Genomic DNA, 9446 nt, shown 5'->3' on the forward strand with positions numbered 1-9446 from the left:
CAGTCAAAACCCTTTAGTTGAGTTAACCCTGTATACATGCAGTTATTGGGTCAACATTACAATCATGATTACAAATAATCTAGATATTGAGGCAATGCCTTGAAATGTCATTGTTCGCACTGTAGAATCTTAATTATGCTTAAAATCTAAGAAAAATATATACTATATGGTACGGACTGTTGTATTGTACTTGTCAAACACTTACTATAATAACCAGAGCTGTGGATGCATGAACAGCATGGTCTATCTTTAACCCCTCCTTGTATAATTAACGTTGAAGTGCAGTCATATTTCATTTAATGTTGGCAGAGAAGTATAGGCACAAAGGTTATTTGAGTCACTCATTGTGTAATTTCAGAGAGAGAGAGGGAGAGAATGTATGCAAGAGGCAGGAAAAGGCGAGAGAGATACATAGTTCAACAGATGCTGATTCAATACAGTTAAGAGAGTGCAGCTAGCCTCAACACTTACTTACTGTAGACCTTGAAAAGCATCAAATGATTGACAGCCTTTTTTTCATATCTTTGAGGTTTCAAGTTCTGTCAATGTCAAATTAATTTGCTGAGATTCAAGTAATGTTTGTTATTCTCATGGCTACGTGGATAATACACTAAATCCTGTCAGGACAAGGTTGCTTCGAAATAGCAAAGTCAGGATTTTCCATCCCGTACGTATATGCTTAGGCTGTGTCCCAATTCATAGACTAGATCCTTGTTAATCCCCATTTCTTAACCCAATACTTCATATCAGGTCGACAAGACCAGTCCCATTTCAGAGCAATTTCCTCCAAAGGTAACCAAAAAAGCTGTAATGCTTTTTTTTTTTTTTTATCCTTTTCAGTCCCCAAAGTCCAATAATCCATTGCGCACTGGTCAGCAATAACTGCTGATAACATTTCTAGCAATTAACAGGTTCTCAGTCAGCGGGAAATGCACAATTATAAACACTGTTGGGTGTCAATTATTTTCAATTCATATAAATACATATCATTATTATTATGCTGTGCTCCCAATATCAATAGTAAAGCCCAGTGCAAATCAATAGTATAGAAACATTCACAAAATATTCTAACACAGTTGATGTATACCATTTGTTATGAGAAGCAAAATTGTATGCTGAAATATTTTTTTGTATTCTATTTTTGCCATCCTTGTTTTGAATGCACCTGAAGTTTACCTGGGTGCAGGCTGGCCTTGCTGCCTGGATAGGTTTTGTTGGTTGGATGAGCCCATGAGTTATGGTTGGTTAGAGCTGAGACTGTCTTACAGGTCAGGTCAATGAATGAGTTACTACGGGCAGCCAGAGCCTCTTCTCAGTCTGTGTTCAAGAGGCAGGTATCCTCTCTGCATTCAAAATAAGGCTTAAGACTCTCGGGGGACTATCCCCTTTCACCTCTCTTCTCATATTTCTCTCTCTCTTTATCTCTTTGCATTCATGTCCCATTATTGCATGTAACTAACCTAGCATACAGGGTATCATCCCAGAGTTGAGTGTCTTTCACCTGGCAGGTTGCAAGTATTAAAAGTGATGTTTTCATTATGAGTCATGGCTGCACCTGTTGTCGTGCTCCTGCCTGATGCCCACATCATCATTTTTTGGCGCCACCGAAGAATTTTGACATCTTCCTTAATCTGTCCTTTTTATATAACCTTAGGCTGCATGAAATAATTGTCAAATGTGCTGTGTCACTTTCAAATCAAATCAAAGTTTTATTTATGTAGCACATTTTTAAAACGATTTTTGGTCGAGCCAAAGTGCTGCACATATAATAATTACCTTACAGTAAGGACACTATACAGCAAATACAACAGCACAGTTTGTGCAGAATGTCAGTATGAGAAAACGACACCCTCTGACCTTAGACCCTCACATCGTACAAGGAAAAACTTCCGGAGAAAAAACACAGAGTTTAAAGGGGAAAATGGGAGAAACCTCAGGGAGAGCAACAGTGGAGGGATCCCTCTCCCAGGACGGACAGACGTTCAAGATGCCGTATGTAAGAGATAATACATTTTACAGCGTTGTATGTAGACCGAATGTTTGGAAATGCATGTGTTTATCATAAGAAGATGAATCCACGAGGATGTCAACAATCCTGTGGGAGCCATCAGGGAAGCATGACTTTATCTAGAAGCGTTGGTTGAGGGGTAGATAGCTTATCATCTGTTTATGAGAAGTAAAAAAAGCACATGAACGTGATGCTGTGAGGGCTTCAACCATGGACGTTGAAAATCAATTGGATCTGAGCCTTATGTTTGCACGCTAGATTCATGCATGTTCAGCAACTGAAACAGGGCTTTCAGTTTTCAAGGCTGTATAACTGTTATTATAAAATGTAAAAATAACACAGACATGCCAGAACATGCTTCAAAGCCTAATAAAAAGGAAAGGTCATCATTAAACTGAAGCCAAAAACACAATTACTTCTATTAGATCATAAGGAGGTAATTCAGCCAGAATTAAATCAGCCATTTAGATACGATGAGCTAATACACTCTCACTCTCACACTCTCTCACACACACACACACACACACACACACACACACACACACACACACACACACACACACACACACACACACACACACACACACACACACACACACACACACACACACACACACACACACAGGTCGATTGTTCAGCAGTTTATTATATGGGATTAGATATGTCTCATAATTGTTTGTGTGAACATAAAAATAATTTGTGTGTAAATATGTGATTTGTAAATGTAAAACACCTTCCACAAATGCATTTCAAAGATTTGCAAACTCACAAATAAATGTGCAAATGTAAAATGGATCTGCAAATACGCAAAATATTTTTACAAATAAAAAAAGATCTTTTAATATCTCTTTAACATTTACAACTTTCGATCAGGCGTTTGTGAATCCATTTTGTATTTGTCGACTAAAAATGTGCTCGTGGATCTCAAATGTCTGCTTGTGGATCGTCTTTTTACACGCACAGGAGTTTTGAGACAAACTTTCCGCCGGCCTTGGCTAAAATCTACTCGTGTCACTCGGTTATTTTCGGAAACCACGTAATGTTGTTTAATTAACAAGGGTAAACTGATGTTTTTTAGTGGATGAGTACTGCAGATATATTTAAAATCATTTGACAGTGAGGGGAATACGGTTTTATTATGAAAACTTCGAGACCGGAAATATGGTTTTCACCCCGTGAGGGTTGACGCTAACTGTACATGTACGCTGCCGTTACACGTTCTCCTGGCGAGACCTCAAATTGTCTTCGTAATATCTATCAAACTATAGATCCTACACATCCACTGGACGTGGATTCTAAAAGTAAATACACTTCTCGCTAGAAATCTAATCAAAAAGCATTTTAATGGCAAAACTATCCTACAATTTAGGATTTTCCAGAGAGGGTTATTTGTGATTATAAAACGGACAAGTCAAATCAAGCAATCTGATTGGTTCTTAGCCGTGATATACTGAGAGTATACCAAGGGTAGAATTGTAAGTTACTTTTCACAACAAGTCAGTATCCCTCCGCGCCTGAGACAAACAGTATACAGTTGGGCTGAAAAGCAGCGGAGAAGTAACGGGGCAGAAACTCTCCTTTTTACGCAGCGGTCCAGACATAGATCTACAAACGGCAAAACATATTCAGTGTGCAGTTCCTTTGGCATTAGGGCAGGGATATCTAGATACTTTTGAAGGTTTGACATAATGAATTGTGCTACTTTTAAAGCAAGCAACGATGTTTTCATATCTGTAATCAAAGAGGTCCGCAAAAACGCTATCGACCAATCAGATTGCTTGATTTGACTTGTCAGTTTTATAAATATATTTAAATTTCTTCCGTTACGAAACAAACTTACAAAGCATAAGATGGAAACATTTAAGATTAACTTCGACCTCCGGGGGGTCTTACTATACTATGTAGGAGTGGATTGAGCAGTGCCTATCTCCAAAAGAAAAGCACCTAAACGACGGCATGCAGAGCTACGTGAAGGGCAGGTAGACCAACTGGAAAAGTAGCACCATTCAAAAGCTTTCTGATGCGGGTCTTGAAACAAAGCAGAGAAATTATGACCATTAGTGGCCACAGGTGCGGAAGCTCTCTCCAGAGCTGATGGAAGCCGAATCTCGGGGACCGGAGAAAGTGGAGCAATATTCTCGCCACGCCAAGCAACAGCCTAGAACAACCTCAAACTATACAAGTGACCACGTAAGCCATTCTACTGATGCTGGACAGTTTTACAGCGGGTGCAACATACAAATGAATGTAAATAAATAGCCAAATAATGGATCAACGCTCTCAGTCTTATATGTTCGCTAGCTGTTAGTGTTGTTGCATAGCAACCACCTCGCTATGTTTCGTGCAGAAGGCAACGGAGGGACTATTTTATTTTGAACATCATTATTTACTAATAAAAACTATTTAAATTAGAGTGTGTATTTTTCTTTCATATTGCCACACTTGGTAACCGTTTTATAAAAGCAATAGCTCACTTCAGGTTAAGGGGCGTGGTTCGGCCCGACGCGAAACGGAGGGTCGTCAACCCCCTTATAGCTGTGATATAATGAGCATATACCACGGCCTGTCGTGAGCTATTGCTTAATTATACGGCCCCTCCGGAGCGTTTGCAGTCAACAGGAGCACTAAAGGTCGAAAACTTTAAAACGTGATTATAGGTCGTAATAAGCGCTTGAACAATCGACCTAATTGGTCGTATGTGTTAGGATTATGTTTTAAACAGGACCCAGGCGCAGGCAATGACTGAAGATGTTTAAATGGTTTATTGTTTCGGAGACTCAGGCAGGTTTGGTGATTATGGAGGTCCGGAGTGGAGGTAGGCAGTGAGAGGCTGGACTGATTACAAGGCAGGCAGGTAGGATGCAGGAAGAAGCAGGCAGGTTGGCTGGAAGCTCTGGTGGATGATGGCCGAGGGATTGCACTGGAAACACAAGAGAAACTAGTTACAAAGAGTACGGAATTACACGCAGACAGGATAACTGAATGGGCAGCCAGGAGGATAGAATACCACTGGTGTAGAAAACAATCTGGCGGTGAGTTGCTGGGAGACTGGAGTAGATAAGCTGTGTCCTGATTAGATGATGAGGGACAGCTGAGTCGGACGGCCAGGTGAGAGCAATCAGGCTGCTGCCTGCAAGGGACACCACACCCTCTCCACACACACACACACAAGGGAACAAACAGGGACACAGTTTGGACTGTGACAGTATGAGTTGGAGGACTTGTTGGGTATTATTGGTAATACCGACACTGTTTTACCCCCAGATCATCTCTCCCTGTGACCCCACATTAGACAGACAGATACTGTATAAGTGCATTGACAGGTCAAAGAGAGAATAAGGAAGTCTAGATGGTTTTTCAAATGAATAAATCACTGTGTTAAAATGGAATGGATTGCTATTTTTAGCTCCATTCATCATAAAGTGGCATATTCAGAACATCTTATCTTTCCGTTCGACGGACGGATGATTGTGTCTGAATGGGGAATCACTGCATGCCTACAGTGTCTCAATATTTGACTTTTAATGACTGCACTAATTGAGTCGGGTCCTGCAAAGAACAAGAAAAGCATGATGGATGGGTTTAGAGACAAAGAAGGAAAGGGAGGAGAGAAAGAGGAGCGCTCGGGGGCTACCCCAGTAACAGATAGTTGTCTGCTCTGTTTCAGTTCACAGCCGGGGTCCCTTTTGGCAAAGGCCGAGGCAGCGACACTCTGTCCTAATGAGGGAGCAAGACAGCCTAGGGACGTGCTGGGAAGTCATGAATAGAGTTAACTCGGCACATCTTTCAGTTTTTCTCTTAGTTCTTCTCTTATTCGAAATATCCAACCTGTAAGAAGAAGACGATAGATGTGTTGTCATTTCTTCACCTTGACTTACCAATGTCACAAACTGTTATGGGTAATTATGTAGTACATTTAAATAACTGTTATGTAATGACATTCTACCTGTTAAATACATCCACAGAATATGATAAAGATACTTAAGGTCATAATGGTTTTTTTGTAACCTTATTAAGTTAAATTTAGGGGCCAGTCTGTAAGTGTTTGTTTTAGTTGTTCACTTGGTACAAATGTGCATTTTAAATCACAATTAAACTTTTGAGAGACCAACATTTGAATTGTACTTTAGAAAACCCTTCAAAACTATTGTGTAGCCTCCAGACAAATACCCTAGGGAAAGCATAGCACATCAATAATTTCTATGTTCAATTTCATTTATTAAAAGAGATGACTTACAGTATAGCCAAAGGAGGGCAAAGACAAATCACGATAAGCACTCATCTGTTCAAATATAAGTGCAGGAAAAAATGTGTTGTACCCCTGCCACGTTCACATACTGCACAAAAGCATTTCTCAAGGGGGCAGAACACCAGTGGGGCTGCCAAATCCAAAGTCACCTTATTTTAACATGGTTGGATCTGATGTGTTTCACTGTTTAGGGACAATACTTCAAATAATACTTGCTGTTAGTTCTGCTATGTCCGCTGCTCAAACTGCTACCTCATTATCTGTCATGCTGAAGGAGGAAAGTTATTCTGTGCCATTTTATTCCTTCGAGCTCATATCACTGTATCCACTCTCTCACGGTCACTGTCTAACCTAACACTGATTTAATGGAAACGCTATGCCCTAAAAGTGTCATCTGTAAATGAAAATATAATTTATCTGCAGCTTTTATGGTTAAACCTTTGCAAATTCCGATCACATCTGTCCTAGCTTCACCTGACAGAGTCTTAGCTACTTTGTCTCCTAAATCTTCTGAATGTCATTGAGCCGAAATCCCACTGAAATAGGGAGTCAGCGAACGATTCCCTGGATATAATAGGAGCTTAGATTCTTGTCACTCGAGCTGATACGATGCATGTGAACATGAACTGGAGACTTGGGTTGCTGTACTGCTAAGTAAAGTAGTACATTCGGTGATATGCGAATATTCTGGTGTTACAAGATGTGTATGTTTACTCCAGTTTACTGAGACATCAATGTCACACACTTGAAATCTTCAGCTAAAGAGGACAAGGAAACACTGCCTTTCAGCCTGTGTTTACCAACTTTTGAATTGATTAGGTTCATAAATAACCAAAGCTAAACACTAACACTTTATGCATTTAAATGGCCCAACCCAAACCACAACATGATTTTATTTGTTCTTCTTCTGTACACAGAAATAACCTTAGATCTGCCTTATAACGATTTTCATACACTCCCATAGTACCTTTTGGACAGATTAAACCTGTTAAGAAAGGGTCAAGTTATAGATATTTCCACAACAAAAAAATGCCTTGTTGGAGGTTGTCTGAGGCCTAATAAGTGGCCGAGGTTAGTAACAATGTGCCCGAGTTCCCACTATTATGAAAGGCTAAATGCTACTTACTAGTTAATAAAGGCACACACCATCCTGTCATCCTGTTGATTGTGAAATAAAGAATTCACATTAGACAATATCAACATATTACCCAGCGAATGTTATTGTATAACTTTATATAACATAAACAAACAAAGAAAAGTTGCATAATTTAATTTAAGGAAAGAAAGGGAACCAGTGTGAATATTTGGCACAGACCTGATTTTCTCTTCCACAGAATGAACACTGCTGGTATGAGGTGTGCTTCTGTCAGGGTAACATATGGAGTAACTGGACTGTGTTGTGCAGGACATATGGCTTCTCTTGCTTGGTAGAGAACAGAAGCTCCCTTTTCCAGGTTGCTTTATCTGCCATTACACCCGCTGTGAACACTGACACTCCAAAGGTCAGTCCTTGATGCTCTTTTGTCAACATATTCCTTGAAGTTTCTATTTGTCAGACAAGGTAATATACATTCTATTTTCTGTGTATCTTTAAAATTGTGTCTATTAGTTTGAAAAAAGATTTAGCTAACGACAATGACCAAATAACGGAAGGCATTATGTTTAGTTTGACAGGGCTTACTTTTATGTGGAAGCAGCGCTTTGGATATACATACAGTATACTGTATATGGCCAGTCTGAAAATGAATATGGCTACTTCTATATTTAATGACAGTAAATTACCACTGCTGTCAAGGGAGCCAGTACACTTTCAGTCAAGAGAGCTAATCAGCAGAATTGAGTATTATTTTAGACATAGAGGTCCAGAGGTCTGTTAAAGTAATTCAGTGTGAGACACAGGGCAAGCTAACTTTATATTATAGCTCATTATTGGGCCACTGTGCGCACAATTTCATGTTTGTTTCGGATCTTTCACTGCAGTGGTGCGATTAACTTGTCTGCCCATGAAAAATATATAACTGTAAATCGGAAAATGCTAACAATGTACGTTAATTGTTTCCTTTTAAGGAGCTTGTCAGCAATGCCTTATCAACGATGTGGCTATCCTGGGAGACATGGCAATTTAAAAACAAAGGAACATATTATTTTAAATATTAATTTATCCTTTTGTAGACTTCTACACACTATTAATCTATTGGATGTCGGGCTGTGCTTTTGTGTTGTGAGTAGACGCATACACAATGTACACTATTAAGAATTTCAAACATCTCCATAGAAATGGAAAGGACAAGATAATCCATTAACCTCAGAGGCGGAGCGTAGTGAGAGAGATTCACATTTTTCTCCTCTTTGTCTTTGCAGCCTCATTTCAGATGTACCTCTGGCTGTGACGGAGCCCTGTCTGGGTGCCCTTTATAAGACTGGGAATAAAGAAAATACAAAGATTGAGATTGTATCAATCTATCCATGTAAAGCATTCTGATGCTTCTTATTTGTTTGTCAAGGTATGCACAGTATATTGTGTTGCATAAGTGACCACAATATTTTTAAAAAGTATATAAAAGTGGTTAACAGACCTTGACTGTGGATCTCTTTATCATTTTTACAATAAACACACAGGGTCTCTGTGAAGGCAGGGAAGACATGAAAATAGCAGCCTTACGTAATTGTTAAATAGCAGAATGTTCTAAGTCATTTCATATAAATCAGGGGTGGGGAACCTTTTTTCTCTCAAGGGCCATTTCAATTTTTACAACATCCTTCGAGGGCCGTACAAATGATTGAACTCAACGTCTGCTTAAAAAACTCAAATCACAGCCCATTCATTTCGCGTTTCTTTCATGCTGTGCAAAAAAAAAGCAACCTCTTAATCCAGATATTTGACCATGACCCGCGGATTCATGCACCGTGGCATGACCACCAAAACAGAAAGATATGGACACAAGATGTGTGCAAATGTATTTAGTTTCATATCCATGTGGACATGATTTAAGTGTGTGGGGGGGGGCGGATCTAACCTCATCTAGGGGGGTTTGGGGGCATGCACCACCAGGAAGATTTTTTTTTAATGTTGAAGTTAAAAGCATCAATCTGGTGCACTTTGAGAGCAACATGAAGAGATCTATGGATACATGTCTCAACACCCATATGAAACAGAACTGTAAAGAGGTTTTTTTCTTTATGGATATT

The 9446-nt window shown here is 39.5% G+C and overlaps 1 long non-coding RNA gene across 1 annotated transcript; it reads right to left on the reverse strand.

Annotated features, from left to right (window-relative positions):
- Positions 1 to 4704: 4704 nt before the first annotated feature.
- On the reverse strand, positions 4705 to 8878 carry LOC307020221. The gene is made up of 3 exons (XR_013802801.1): positions 8834 to 8878; positions 5016 to 8677; positions 4705 to 4928 (listed from the first exon to the last, which is right to left on the reverse strand). It is a non-coding gene; the product is annotated as an uncharacterized lncRNA (long non-coding RNA).
- Positions 8879 to 9446: the final 568 nt, after the last annotated feature.

The sequence above is a fragment of the Notothenia rossii genome (genome assembly GCF_949606895.1).
Source record: "Notothenia rossii genome assembly, chromosome: 1".
NCBI lineage: Eukaryota > Metazoa > Chordata > Actinopteri > Perciformes > Nototheniidae > Notothenia > Notothenia rossii.